This window comes from Prosopis cineraria, unplaced genomic scaffold (genome assembly GCF_029017545.1).
Source record: "Prosopis cineraria cultivar Desert tree isolate PC_DT_omini unplaced genomic scaffold, ASM2901754v1 PC5, whole genome shotgun sequence".
NCBI classification, from domain to species: Eukaryota; Viridiplantae; Streptophyta; class Magnoliopsida; order Fabales; family Fabaceae; genus Prosopis; species Prosopis cineraria.
The window spans coordinates 20,062,332-20,078,854 of NW_026555336.1; the positions used below are offsets into that span (position 1 = coordinate 20,062,332).

Sequence of the window (16,523 nt, forward strand, 5' to 3'; positions counted from 1 at the left end):
TTTCTAGTGTCTCTGTCTGAAATTGAAAAATTAACTGGGAATGAGTCTGAGGGAATTTGAACTTTAAATTTATTTCATTGAAAGCTCTATATCTTAGCTTCACTTTAAAATTTGTTTGGTCAATTTTGGACGTGGGAAGTGTCCTGTGGGAATTTTACAATCTAACAAGGTCCAGGGAGCCATTACAGAGGATTCCCAAACCCTGTTTCAACTTTGAGTTAGCATATCTTCCTCTTTGTGCGTTCAAATTGATTGATTCTAGTTTCATTTTTCTTATCACTGTCTTATCTTTGTTTCTTGTGTTTAGGATTTTCTTCAATTTTTCCATTTTCCTATTTGAAAGTTTGTTAGAAGCTCTGAAGGTCTTCTGGACGAAATCCTGTTTCTCCAGACCTGAGGACCAACTTGTGAAAAATTCTGGGAACGATTGGGAAGGATTTTTAATCGGAAAGTTTTATATAATTTTCCTGTATATCTCGTGTTTCTCATAAAATTTTTAGGGGAATTTATCATGTGGATTTGCTGCTAGAAAATTCACAAGTTCACTGTCTCCAGAGAGCCTACTGTGCGAATTCCAGAATTGCCAAAGCTTCTTGATTGAGCATTTCTAACTCTCTTTCTACTTGTTTGGTGTTATTTTTTTTCATTTTGTTGCTATTGAGTATATTAAAAAAAAAATTATTTCTCTTGCTTTTGTGTGTTTTGAATTGTTTCGTGTTGATTTGCATTTTAGTTTAGCTTGTTCTTTGTTCTTAATTTTCTTGAGCTTGATTAGTGCATGACCCGAAGAAAACATACCTCTTTTGTTGAATTAGATCCAGAAATTGAAAGGACTATTTCTAGATTGAGAAGATCACAACTTATTCTTGATTCTAATTTGGTTTGTAATTCAACAATGGAAGGTATCTTAGGACATGAGCATGTGCATAATGAGGGCCAGGGGAATGGAAATGAGAATTTGCATGATGATGGCCATGTTAATAATGAATTTGAAGGCTTGCATAACCCTAGAGAGGAAGGAGCATTAGGCAATTAACTCAACCTAATTGGCATGATAATCCTTATGGCTTATATGTTCCTCCTACTAATGTTCAATTTGAAATTAAATCCTCTTTGATTAATGCATTGCCTAAATTTCATGGGTTACCAGGAGAGGATTGCCATAGGTTTTTGCATACTCTCCTATTGGTTTGTGATACTATGAAGCCTACATGTAAATGTTGATGATGTTCAAGCTAAGGCTTTTGTATTTTCTCTTGAAGGTTTAGCAAAGGAGTGGTATTTCAACTACCCTTCTTATGTGAAAGTAAGCACATGGGCCGAGCTAAGAAGACTCTTCTTAGATAAATTCTTTCCAAATTCCAAGGTCACCAATTTGAGGAAGCAAATCTATGGGTCCAACAAGGAGAGGATGAAAGTCTCTATGAGTATTGGACTAGATTCCAAGGCCTTTTGGCTAAATGCCCACACCATCAAATTTCTAGTGAGAATTTAGTCCAATATTTCTATGAGGGCTTGATTCCAAGAGACAAAGTTAACATTGATGCCGCTAGTGGTGGATGCTTAATTGACCTCACTCCCTTAAAGGCTTGGGAACTAATTGACAAGATGGCTTCAAGTGGTGCTCAATACTCTACAAGGGAAAAGAAAAATGTGAATATGGTAGGTTCTTCAATTCTTAATGATTCATATGTGGACTTGCTAGCTGCCAAGATTGGGAGAATGTTGGCTCCACAAATATCTCAAGTGAGCAATGTAAGTACTTCTCAAGCACTTGTCCCTTATTCTTGTACTTTTTGTGACTCACCTATGCATGTAGAAAGCAATTGTCCTATTAAGTTTGAACAAGTAAATGCTATCTACAATGGAAAACAATCCTATGGTGGGAGGCAAGGGCAAGGAGCTTATTCTAATACTTACAACCCTTCATGGAGAGACCATCCTAATTTCTCCTATTCAAATCCAAATGTGGCTTTACAAGACAATCAACAAAGAGGATCCTATCAAAACACCTTTGGCCGTGACCCTCTACCTCATTTGTCTCAAGGTAGCTCTTCTCAAAGCTACAATCCAAGTGGTAATTCTCTTGCACCTTCATCTAATTCTTATAGTGATAGGAGCTTGTTCCAATTGAGAGTTCTTCTAATTCAAACTCTTCTAATGATGTGAATGTGTTACGTAAGCAGTTGATTGAAATGAACTCTTTGTATAAAAACATGTATGATGGCTTAGGGAACAAGGTAGAGAGTATGGGTAACAAGTGTGAGAACATGAACTCTAAAATTGATGCCCTTACTTCTCAAATGAATATGCTTGCTAACCAATTAAGTGCAGCCAATGCTCAAGCCTCTACATTACCATCCAACACCGTTGCTAATCTTAAAGCTAATCTTAATGCTATCACATTGAGGAGTGGCAAGGAGTTGGAAAAAGAGTACAAGAAGACAAAAGACAAGGGAAGGCCAAGAAGCCCTCTTTAAATTCTTCAATTGATGTTAATGTTTCTAGTTCTTCTTTTGCTCCTAATGATGCATCTTTTTGTAGAGATGATGAGGATGAAAACATTGAGGAGATCATATGTGAGCAACCACCATCTAAGGTGGAAAGGGGACTATGGCCGAGTTGTTTAGTAAGGAAAAAGAGGGAGAGGTCGAGCGAAGTGAAACAAGAAAGGAGAGTTCAAGGAAGGAAGAAGGAAAGCAAAGTCAAGAGATTATGAAGAAGCTTCCTTTTCCACAAGCACAAGTAGTCCCTAAGCAAGTGAAGGGACAATTTGATCAAGAGGTATATGATTTCTTCCACAAGATTCATGTTAATGTACCCTTGATGGATGTAGTTAAGAACTTTCCTAAGTATGCCAAATTTTTGAAAGATTGTTGTACAAATAAAAGAAAATTTAGGCCTAATGCAAGGGTACAATTACCCTCATCTGTGAGTGCTATCATGAAGCCTCAACTCCCTATAAAATGTGAGGACCCCGGTTCCTTCACAATTCCATGCAAGATTGGCAACACACATTTTTCTCATGCATTGATAGACTTAGGTGCAGCCATTAATGTTATGCTTCTTTCAATTTATCATGCCTTGAGTCTTGATTGCATGCATAAGACACCTATGATATGCCAATTAGCGGATAGAAGTGTTAGAAGACCACATGGAGTAGTAGAAGACTTGTTGGTTTGTGTTAAAGGTCTATTATTTCCTGTGGATTTCTATGTGCTTGATATGTCAAAAGAAGGGAGTGGGGATGATATTTTGATTTTAGGAAGGCCATTTATGAGGACTGCTCGTACATTGATTGACATGGAAAAAGGTAGTTTGATTTTGAAATGTGGAGAGGATCATGTTATTTTTAATATATATGATGCAATGAAACATCCTTTTGAGGATTATTCTTTGTTAGGTGTAAGTTCCATTGAGTTATTGCTTCATGATGCTTGTGAGTCTCACATGCTTGATTCTTTCTCACATGTTGATGATGATTTGTCTCTTGTTACTACTATGTATTGATAGATGTAGTTGTCCTATTTGTTTAGAGATTGATGCATGCTTGAATGATGCAACTACTTCTTCTCATGATTTGTTTAAAATATCTCCTATGCTTGATCTTGAAATGCTTGAGAAGGGTACATCTTCTTGTGTTGTAGGTACTAAAGCCATTAAGGCTGAATCTATGAGTTTTTCTCCACTCGAGCTTGATGTTCTTAGGATTCCCAAGCTATTGGAGGAAAATTCTACACTTTCACATGTTGAGGCCGTGGCTCAAGTCCAAGCACTTGAGGACAAGTTGCAAGAAAAGGGGGAGGCTGTAAAGAAAGAAGAGGAGAAACCAAAAACAAGTGAGAAGCTTAAAAGACAAGATAATACCATGGAATATTTCACCAAATTAGACTTGAAGAAGCTTATTCCCTCTTGTGTAGAGCCACTTACCTTGGAGTTGAAGCCTTTACCATCCAATCTCAAGTATGCATATCTCATTGAGAATGAGAAGCTTCCAGTAATAATTTCTAACTCTTTATCTCTCAAGGAAGAAAATGCATTGCTTGATGTGTTGAGAAAGAACATACATGCTATTGGTTGGACTTTGGCTGACATTCCTGGTACCCTATTGTGTGCACACATAAAATTTTTCTTGAGGACAATGCTAAGCCCATTAGGCAACCACAAAGGAGACTTAACCATTGATTTTAGATGTGGTAAAGAAAGAGGTTGTTAAGCTACTTAGTGCTGGGATCATCTATCCTATAGCTGACAATGAGTGGGTGTCTCCAACCCAAGTTATACCTAAGAAAGGGGGGATTACTGTGGTAAAAAATGACAAAAGGAGAGCTTGTTCCAACTAGAGTTCAAATGCTTGGAGAGTGTGCATAGACTATAGGAAGCTCAATAATGTGACTAGGAAGGACCATTTTCCTTTGCCTTTTATTGATCAAATGCTTGAGAGATTGGCTTCCAAGTCCCATTATTGCTTCCTAGATGGGTTTAGTGGGTATTTTCAGATTCCTGTAGCTCCTAGTGACCAAGATAAGACAACCTTTACATGCCCCTTTGGTACATTTGCCTATAGGAGGATGCCCTTTGGTCTTTACAATGCACCTGGTACTTTTTAAAGATGCATGATGTCCATATTTTGTGATTTTATTGAACATTGCATGGAAGTCTTTATGGATGATTTTACTGTGTATGGTGAGTCCTTTGATTCATGCTTGCATTCTTTAGATAAAGTGCTTGGTAGGTGCATTGAAAAGAAGCTTGTGCTTAACTTTGAAAAATGCCATTTCATGGTAGATAAAGGAATTGTTTTAGGCCATTTGATTTCTTCCAATGGCATAGAGGTGGATAAGGCCAAAGTAGATGTGATTTCTTCTTTGCCATATCCTGTTTGTTTGAAAGATTTGAGATCATTTTTGGGACATGCAAGCTTTTATAGGAGATTTATAAAGGGGTTTAGTGAAATTGCTTTGCTTATGTCTAAACTCTTACAAAAAGATGTTGATTTTGTTTTTGATAATGCTTGCAAAAGGAGTTTTGACACTTTGAAAGCATGCTCATTTCCCCTCCCATTCTTAAAGCCCCAAATTGGTCTTTGCCTTTTGAGTTGTCATGTGATGCTTCTAATTTTGCTGTGAGAGCTATGCTTGGTCAAAGAGAGGGCAAGTTATAATATGTGATTGCTTATGCATCTAGGACCCTAAATTCAGCTCAAGTTAATTACACCACGACTGAGAAAGAGTTGTTTGCTATTGTTTTTGCACTTGATAAGTTTAGATCATATCTTCTTAACTCTAAAGTTGTTGTGTACACTGACCATGTTGCTGTGAGGTACTTGTTTAAGAAGACAGATTCTAAGCCTCGCTTGATTCGATGGGTGATCTTGATGCAATAATTTGATGTGGAGATAAGGGATAGGAGTGGTTCTACCAATCAAGTAGCGGATCATTTGTCTAGACTACCTCATTTAAAAGCTACTATGGTAAACTCTAACCCTATTATTCCTTGTGATTCATTTCCTGATGAGGCATTGTGTGCCATTTCATCTAAGCCTCCATGGTATGCCTCTTTTGCTAACTATATTGAGTGTGGAGTCTTGCCTCCTTGTGCTTCACGTTTTACCATTGAAAAATTGAAAAGAGAGTCTAGATTTTACATTTGGGAATCATCTTTGATGTGGAAGATTTGTAGTGATAAAGTGATTAGGAGGTGTGTTGATGATGTTGATGTGCCTTCTGTTCTTGAATTTTGTCACTCTAATGCATGTGGTGGTCATTTTAGCTCAAATAAGACAGCTAGGAAGGTTTTAGATTGTGGATTGTATTGGCCTAGCTTGTTTAAAGACTCTTATGAATTTTGTAAAGCATGCTTGAAATGTCAAAAGGTTAGTAGTTGGGGTAAGAGACATGAAATGCCTCAACAACCCATTTTATTTTGTGAGATTTTTGATGTTTGGGGCATTGACTTCATGGGTCCCTTTCCACCATCCTTTAGTTTTGAGTACATATTACTTGGTGTTGATTATGTTTCAAAGTGGATTGAAGCCATGAGGTGCTGTCATGATAGCATTAAATTGCTGTCATGATAGCTACAGTGTTGATGTTGTAACCTGCACAAAATTCAATCCGTCCGTTGGATCTTTTCAAAATTTAGTATACTAATTTAATGCTGTCATGACAGTTACAGTGTTGATGTTGTAACCTGCACAAATTCAATCCGTCCGTTGGATCTTTTTAAAATTTAGTATACTAATAGTATTCTTTAAAAGTGACATGTGGGTTTTAGAATCACTCCGATCGGAGGTCAGATGATGAAATGGTGTACTCCGGAAGTTGGTTCGGAAGTGCTGTCATGACAGCTTTTTAGCTGTTATGACAGCAAAAATAACTAATTTTTTAACATGTTTAATTTTCAATCCGACCGTTGGATCTTTTTGAAATTTGGTATACTTATAGTACCCTTGAATGTGACATGTGAGCTTTAAAATCACTTCGATCGAAGGTCGAATGACGAAACGGTGCCTCCCAGAAGTTGGCCCAGGAGGGCTGTCATGACAGCAATTTAATGCTGTCATGACAGCATCTTTTTATTTCACTTTCGTCTAGCTTGCTTCCGTGTGCTATAGGTAGAACCTATAAAATTTTTTAAAGGCTTTAAATGTTTAATTTGCAATTGTGTATTTGCTTAGTGATTTAAATGGTTTGTTTCCTAAGTTGGTTTTAGGATTAATTCCTTAACCACACTTAGTTTATTTGAATTGTGTGATTTTTGGATAACACTCGGGGCAAGTGTTACAAATCTCATGGCAAATTAAGAAGAGTCAATCATTATAGGGAATTCAAATTTGTTTAATCACATATATGCCATTGCCATTTGTTAATTTGAGATTGTTCCAACAGTTAAAAACTTATAGAGACAAATGGAAAAAACAATCACCACATAATGATATGATCTAGATTCCTTCATCATATATTACTTAACTAACTTAACTAACCTGCATGCAAGCACAAACCCTATAAAGAAAACATAAAACATTAGTAAAGTAAAATAATAATATTTTCCATGATCAAAGTGCAAAACCAAAGAGATAAAGATATTCTAAACTCTCATGTGCAGTATGCTAATTCAGCAAAACAACGTAGCACATGAGCAAGCTCATTCAATTCATCACTTCCCATATACACACAATAAGTGAGAATATGCATGAAATTTGATCCACAATAATCATAAACGCCTACACATATAATAACCATTGCCATGTATTTCACTTATCAGTATCATGTAAATAAATATTTCATTTCCTAGAAATATTGCTTGATTCAAATAGAAGATATTGAGTAGTAGGTGTTATATATATATTTTTTAATTATACCCTTTCTTTAATAAGTAAGTAATTAGGGTATTTTTTGAATAAGTTAAATGTTATATTTATTATACTCAAGGGTACAATTGAAAATATGTGAAAATTTTAAAAAGTAAGATTTTAAACCAACTTTTTTTAAAAAACGTAACTTAATTAATAATGACTATATTATAGTTCAAAAGGAATATTTGTGCTTGTATGTGTGCTTGAGAGAGAGAGAGAGAGAGAGAGTACAATCAAGCAATTGTCACACTATGCATTTTGAATATTGATTTCATCTTGTACGAGAAAGCGAGTTGAGGCCATTGAAGTTGCTAAGCAGAAAAAAAACCTGCAAAATGGGACTAAACATTATAATAGCAAATTAATATCAGAAAATTAAAGTGTTGTTCAAAATTATAATAGAATATTTGGTTTTGGTGCAAAAATATTCAGAAACTTTTTTTCTAAAAACTTCTGATATCCTTAAATCAACAATGATGCATAAGTATCCATTAACTCTATAAAAGATTCCAACATTTTTCAATTCATTAAAATAACTTGCCGTTGATCATTAATGATAGAATAATTTAGAACTTAATGAATTGAAGGAGGTTAACCTCTTTTATAAAAGTAATGAAAATTCATATAGCATTGTTAACTTAAGAATACTAAAAACTTGATCCTGGAGAAAAAATTTATGGGTATTTTTATACCTTAACCTTTGAATACTTTGATAATTTTATAGCCAAGCATAAATAATCTCCTTTTTTTTGGTTCCAACAACAATGACGACGATGACAACAATGACAACAACAATGATGACAATGACAACAACAACACCAACAACAACAACAACAATAACAACCATGACGATGACGATGATGACAACGACGACGACGACAACAACAATAACAATAAAGAAGAGTACAACATAATACACCTCAGTGCAAAGGAAAAACTTAGGACATTCACTTTCCTTACACCTACCACTGTAGGGCATGTATCTAGCACAACATTCATATCTGCAACAAATTATAAACAAGACAAAATGACCATTTTAATAATTTTGAAAAGCTTGAGGAAACAAATCTGAAACAAGATCAATTATTATACCTTGTCATGTCATCGTAAATTGCTCGTTTTTAAAGGATATATGATGTACATGATGTGCTACAACAGAAAATACATGAACAAAATTATACAATGCCTATCCATTAATCTACCGTATAGAAGAGATACAAATGTAATTAAATCAAAAATCATTAGAGAAAGGATTACGATGTCTAAGTGTGGGTAGACTTAAGAGAAAATTTTAGTGAGGGACCATCGATCAAACATAATGAAAAAGAGGACCCTTGAATTTTTGAAATTTCATTGAAGGATCCATATGGATTTTCGTTTGAATTTGTAATAGAAATGACAAAATTTTCCTCATTTAAATGAACAACATAAATGATTTATTTGTTCCTATACTATATGTTGTTTATTTACTTATGAAATATTGTTTGTTTTCCTACTTTACTTGTTTATAGTCCTACTTTTACTTGATTTTATTTCAGGGCTATAAACAAGTGAAGTAAATAAACGAATAACATTTTGTAAGTAAATGAACAACATACAGTATGAAAATGAACAAGTCATCTTATCATGAAACTAATACTTGGAATGAAATCAAGTGAAACTAGGGCTAGAAACAAGTGAAGTAAGGAAATGAATATTCAATAAGTAAATGAACAACATACAGTATGAAAATAAATAAGTCATTTATGTTGTTCATTTAAATGAGGGCAATTTTATCATTTCTGTCACAAATTCAAATGAAAATCTGTACAGGTCATTTAGTGAAATTTTAGAAATTCAGGAATCCTCTTTTCATTATGTTTGTCAAGAGTTCCTCATTGAAATTTTCCCTAGACTTAAACTAATATGAGAAGTTGCATCCCAGATAAATTTGGGCTTCATGAGCAATGTATAATAAATTGGAAGCACTCATGCTTAAAATTTTAAGTTAATATGTGATGTCGATTTTCTACTACTCATAACTTTTTTTAGCCTAACTTGTGTTTTATCTAGGACTTATAACGTTTGTGACATCTTCAATTTCATGATTTGATATTTTTTTATGTATATTCTTTAGTTCAAATACAATAGAGCTATCTTCATTTGAAGCTTCACAATATTCAAATTTTAATTAACCAGTTGTGAAATAGTGATGAACACATATATAAAAGAAAGATATCAATTAATTAATATATACGTATCTTGGTCTCTACTATAAGGAACTTTTAATTTGTAATAACCCTGAATTTTAAATTAAATAAATTCTCTTCGAAATGATATTTATTTATTTTAAGTTTATGACAAGTAAAGAGTAGAGGCTTAGTGAAATTTTTATCAGTTATTTAGATGGAGATCTAGAGTTGAATATCATTTAAGCTAAATGTTAGTTTTATTTTTCTTATATGGAAAACTATTAAAGTGCCCCTTACTTCATATATATATATATATATATAAACATATTATAAATAGAATATTCATATGATGAGGCCTTGACTGGTAATTTTTTCAATTAGCTTTGGTCTAATTTTATAATTTTCCCCACAAGCTTTATATTTTATTTCTGCCTTTCCCTTTTTCGGTGAGATTGACAGATGAAAGTAAGAGAGAGTTTCACGAGTGTTCTGTATTTTTCTTCTCTCCTCTATTGTGCGAGCTTCGTCCTTACTGGCAATGGACTTGCCTCCTCATCGCTAGCTATTTGTCTCTTCTGTTCCTTCAGTTGGGTGTTCGTTTCTGTTAAGATTGAGTAGCTAAATCTCTCTCTCATTTTTGCTCAATTTCATAGCTGGTAGAGAAAGAAACACGCTGAACTAGAGAAGAAAGCTTTGGAACTCCCATCGTTTCCTTCATCTCTTCCCTCCTGTTTCTGGTTGTCACTGACAGAAGTGGATTCTTATTGTAGCTGTGCAAAGTCCAGGTGCTCCGTTGTGTTTCCTATCTCTGTTTCCTTTTTCAATTGCTATTTTATTCTTAATGTTTGCATTCAAGTCACTGATGGGTGTGAGAAACCAAATCACAAGAGTTGGTGGTGCTGTCGCAAGCTTGGACATGTGTTGGTGATTCAGTTTCTTTCTTTTCTTGCAAGTTGTGTTTAGTTTCCTTCTTTCCTATTCAACTATTGAAACTGTCTCTTGCCTCCGTGCTTTCTACCATGGAGATCTAAGTTACTATTTCACTTTCTTCTTTGCCCTTAATTGCACCAAACAAAGATAGGAGATTCGGGTCTCTTTTTCTTCATTATTTATGTGCTAGTGAGTGCTGTCTACTTTTCATGTGTGTGAGAGTGTCGCTTGGTCTATATGTGCATGAAATTACATAATTGGTGTGTGTTTTGTGCTACCGTGCTATTATAGGGAAGAGCTTCAAATATGGAGTTAGAAATTTATCTTGAAGCTTGATGATGATGATATATATATATATATATATATATTTATGGTTAAGTTAAATTAATTTGTTTGGAATGGTTGATGTTAAAACATTTGTTAGAATGAAAGTGAAAAAAAAGAGCTTAGATGGGATACTTAGAGATTAGTATTTATAAGATGTTTATTAGAATACTTGTTAGAGGAATTGAACTTGATTTTGAAATTTCATTGATTTTGGTGTGAAGTAGACTTAGCTTAGATGTATTAAGCTATAAATTGGACTTGAAAGTTGCAAAGACATTTGACTATGAAATTAATAATATTGGATTATTGGAATTCTTGGAGATCGATAGTTTGTTGAGAAAATATTTAAATGCTAGAGTTGTTATGAGGGAATTGGAAAGGATTTGTATTTTGTACCTTGACAAAATGCTAATGAGGAATATTTTTTAGTGTAAAGTTTTTGTTTTAAAGTTTCAAATTTATTATAATTGATTATCAGTGGGAATGTTGAAAAGGAATTCTTATACTAACTGAGAGTTGAATAAAATTTTAATATGATTTATAGGGTCTTTGAAAGAAGAGAAATTTGATTAAAGTTGAGAGGTAAAATTTGAATCTTGAAAATTTTAGGTGAGTGGATAGTGTCCCAATTGATATTTCAATAAAATTTTCTTTATTAAAATATTACATTTTTATGCAAATTCTTTTTACAACAACAATGTGATTAGTAGATATTTTATTAATTAAATTTCTTTATTTTGTGAAATTATTTTACCAGAATTGATAATTTTAGTTAATCAGTAAATACAAGTTTGAATTCTAATTATGGGATTTCATTCTGAAAATTATTGAATTGCTATGAAATATGATTCATGTGAGTTTGACATTGAAAATAAAAACTTTATTTTGAAAGCGATGATTTTCTCACATATTTAAAAATAGATTTGAAGGGAACTTTATGTAAAACATTGGTTGCTAACAGCAATTCCGTTAGCTCTCGGCACGCCATAGTTAATAACTAGCTAGTTTGATATTTGTGAGCTCTGTTTTCATATTTGTTATTAGTGGGTCTTGTACCCGTGTTTGTTTTCATGGCTTCAAGCCATGTTTGGTTAGTATTACCCTCATGGACTGTGTGTTTACGTTTGTTTCATGGCTCCGGCCGAGTTTAGTTATTTACCCTTGTGGATGTGTGTCCACGTTTGTTTTCATGGCATAAGTCGCGTTTGGTTATTTATCCTCGTGGACTGCATGTCCACGTTTGTTACTTGTTCTAATAAGTCCCTATAGTTATGAATTTTTAATTATTTAATGAATATATTTTTCATTAGTTTTGATCAGTGACATTTATAATTATTTAATGTAGTTATTTGCTTTATTGAAATTAAATGATAATGACATTTGACATAATACGTTAATGAATCAAGATTTTATTTAAAGTTACACAGAGCCCTTTTATGCTAAAGTTTATTAAATATTATTTGCGAAAATTGTCATCTCTAGCACACATAATTATTTTAAACCTTCATTTCATACATATTTAATTATTTATTATTGGGATGTTATTCACTAGAAATTTATTTTGGTCTCAAATTTATTAGCTAACACTGATCCTACTACTAACCTCTGAAGGGCATACCATTGTTCTGGGTGGAATTTTTCCTTGCATTATCTCCGCTTGATGTAAATATTTGAGTTGATGTATTTTATTTTGAAAGTAAGGTTAAGATGCTCCACATAGCCTATAGCTAAGTTTCTATTTTAATATATGTTGTCTACTGTTTGGAAGGAGTTAAGCTCTTGATTGATACTATATTGTGTTGTAGAATTTTCAGGAGATTTTATTTATAAGGGAGGTTCTACCGAAATTTCTACAAAAATATTGAAACTTTCTTTATAATTATTTCTATTAAGTATGTTATAATTTTAAGTACAAATTCAATTATGTTTTAAAATAGAAAGATTTTTAAATTTTAAGTTTAAGGGATGTGTGATATGGTTCATATCCTGTGTCAGTCATCATTTATTTTTGGAGTGTGAGGTAATTGCTTTACTAGAAGTAAGAAATAACAATTAACTCATGTCTTAAAAACAAAAAAAATTGTATAAAAAAATGAAAAAAAATTCAACTTTATCCTTATTAAAAAAGAAAGAGAGATATACATAATATATAATGAATCATAAAACTAAATTTATAATAGGGATAAAATTAAATAATGATAAATAACATTCTACTTGCCTTATATTAGTGACCCAAAAATTATTTTAAAAAGTGCCCTTTTCCTAAGAATAAGAGAAATATCAAATTAAGACCCAGCGATAGAATCTCCTAGTGTAAGGTCCAAAATGAAGAACCTTTTTATTTCCATATATTTTCGGCAGATGAAATCACTTCAAGGTTGATGAGAAAAATATTGATTATTGATGAAATCACATATTCACATATTGATTATTGGTATTTTGACTATTTTCTCTTTTATGGGCCATGGAAATAAAATGCAGGAAATAATTAAGTTCCATGTCCAAGATATCCTTACCATAATGTAACCTGCTTTTAATCCCTCTCCAGTCTTAAATGTAGAAACTAGTTGAGTAGTTTGTTTTATTAATCCTAAATTTAGATCTCCCTTTTTTTTTCCTTCCAACACCTTAATTAAGATCTCAATCTTATTTACCACTCACATTTATTAATTTTGCAAAACTCCCTACCCTATTGACTGCACAGTGGGATGGTATTTATGAGAAAAATCAAGACATATTTTTTCATAAACAAGTAACTTAACTAATTTTTTTTAATTTGTGTGAATTAGTTATTTATAATTTACGTTTTTTTTATTGGAGGAAGTATTAACAAAATTCAACAAACAAAACTCACGCAACTTGATTAAGGAACCGCTTATCATTAAAAAGAATGGTCAAACCACTTACCAAAAACATGCGAAGCAGCAACCTGCACATTAGTTCAGACATATCAGTACGAAAGAGATATGCAAAACAAGCCCAAACAGGCAAACACTGTTGAAAAAAATATTTTTCAACGGGTTTTTTTAACTAACCAACATTTTTCAACAGTTTAATTTGCGCACATTAGGAGTGTGGTGGGCCCCACAATGTAATTTTTTTTTTGTTAATAAAAAAAATTATGTGAATTAAGTCCTGCAAACTCATTAAAATTAGAGCATGTTTCAAGATTAAATAATATTAATAAAGATACTTACAAATCATCTACCAACAAGTTCCTTATATCTATAGCAATATTTAGGGCTGAGCAAGTAACCCGCTACCCGCTCGACCCGCTTGTACCCGTTAAAAATGAGCGGGTAAAAACCCGCCCATTTAACAAAAAAACGGGCGGGCTGAAATTACGAGCTAGCCCGTTAATAAGATATACGGGCGGGATGGGCTACGGGTTAGCCACCGGGCAACCCGTCCCATCCCGTAATAATTAAAAAAAATTTGCAAATTATTTTTTATTAAAATACTGGAAGAGTGAACAGTGAAACAGGACGCTGGCACACGCTGCGTTTTGCCTTCTGCGGTTTTTCAAATACCATTTCCTGCCTGCTGAAAGCCTGAAATCAAAACCCTCGGACTCGGTCCCTCTCCCTCGCAATCGCAAATCATCGCACGCAGACGGCAGACCAGGCAGCTGCAGCTTCACTCAGACAGCCAGACTCGTAAACGCAGAGCGGCAGAGGGCAATCGGGCAGACTCATAGACATAGTCGCATACCTCCACAGCTCTAATCGCGCATTCTCACAGTCGTAGAGCAAACTTGTCTTCTGGAGTGTTTCCAAGGATTCTGGGCCACGAGGCTATGGGGTAAGCTTCTGAGAATTCCTTCTGAAGGATTCTTCTTTCTCACAGACGGCAGACCAGGCAGCTGCAGCTTCACTCAGACAGCCAAACTCGTAAACGCAGAGCGGCAGAGGGCACTCGGGCAGACTCATAGACATAGTCGCATACCTCCACAGCTCCAATCTCGCATTCTCAGTCGTAGAGGAAACTTGTCTTCTGGAGTGTTTCCAAGGATTCTGGGCCACAAGGCTGTGGGGTAAGCTTTTGAGAATTCCTTTCGAAGGATTCTTCTTTCTCACAGTCGCTACCGTGCTTTTTAGAAACATCTTCCAAGTATGATTAATCACTAATCTATATTAATTACTTGTAATTTCTTTCTTATATGATATTTGTGTATGATATAATTAATCTTGCTCTGTCGCTTAGTCACAATATCTTGCTGCCTTGCTGGCTTGCTCACTCCCTGATTCAATCTTGTGCGTGTCTTCCTGCCAAGCTAAGACCAAGTAAGTTATTAACATTATAGTGATGATTATTTGACTCAGCGACTCTGCCTTTGCTCTTAGTTGTGAATTAGTTTAACTGAATTGGATATGCCACCAATAGATTTCATTAACAGAGTTTAGAGGTGACAAACAAATCCTTCTTTTCCAATTTCCAGTATTGCTTGCGTGTCCAACCTGTTGTAGTTAATTAATTTCTTGAACGCCATATTCCCAAGCAGTGTCGATGTGCCTGTAAGTTTGTAACCAGCTTGCAAAGAAGCACCAGATTCCATGAGAATCCCACAAAAGAATGGATGCATAAGTTAATTAACTTACTTTTGAATATATTGAACTATTTCATAATGTAAAGATCTCCACATTGGTGGGAACATGTATAAATACATTGCTTGACTGAAATTATGCTTGAAAATTAAAATTATGTGATTTTTTTTGTATTATGAAATTATGTGGCTGCTTGATTGGAATAATTGTACCTTCCTAATTTTTTAGAATTTAAAAGGATGAGCAACACTCAAACCCTTAAAGCAAATGTGGAAGAAGGTGATATTGAAACTAAGGCTACTGCGACATCACACAGTCCCACTACTCGAGTAGAGAATGCCACAAATAATGAGGGACAAAAACAAGCACCGGCTAGGAAAAGGAAGAAGCAAAGATCTGAAGCTTGGAAGCATTTTACGAGGATGCCACTTGAGCAAACTAAAGGGAAGCACCGTGCCAAATGCAACTATTGTGGCATGGATTATGCGAGTCATCCTTCGAACCATGGGACTAAAGCACTTTGGCGGCATTTTGAAAAGTGCCCAAAGAATCCAAACAAAGCCAACAAGATGACACAATCTTTATTCTCTGTTACTTGTAGCCAAACAATGTCTACACAATTGTTCAATCAAGAGAGGTGCAGGAAGGATCTTGCTAAATTTATTGTAAAAGATGAGATGCCTTTTCGAGTTGTGGAAGGGGAGGGTTTTAAAGAACTATTGCACGGACTTGAGCCTAGATTTCAAATCCCTTCACGATGGACAGTTGCTAGGGATTGTTACAAGTTGTATCTTGAAGAAGCAAGACATCTAAAGAAATATTTTAAGAAATTTAAAGTTCGTGTGTCCCTTACCACAGATTGTTGGACTTCAATCCAAAATGCCAACTACATGTGTTTGACTGCTCACTGGGTTGATGAGAATTGGACATTACAAAAGCGGATTTTGAATTTTTTTGTAATTGAAAACCACAAAGGAGATACCATCGGGAAGGAAATTGAGGGATGTTTATTTAGTTGGGGTATTGACAAAGTATTTACAATTACAGTTGACAATGCTTCTTCCAATGACACTGCAATTGCATATTTAAAAAAACGTTTGAGGGAATGGAATGGCCTTATATGTGATGGAGAGTATATGCATATGCGGTGTGCTGCTCATATTTTGAATTTGATTGTCTCTGAAGGATTGAAAG

The 16,523-nt window shown here is 34.2% G+C and overlaps 1 non-coding gene across 1 annotated transcript; it reads right to left on the minus strand.

Moving 5' to 3' along the window:
- Positions 1–1,372: 1,372 nt before the first annotated feature.
- LOC129312222 (small nucleolar RNA R71) lies at positions 1,373–1,478 on the minus strand. Its single transcript, XR_008593474.1, has one exon. It is a non-coding gene; the product is annotated as a small nucleolar RNA R71 (small nucleolar RNA).
- Between the last annotated feature and the right edge of the window lie 15,045 nt (positions 1,479–16,523).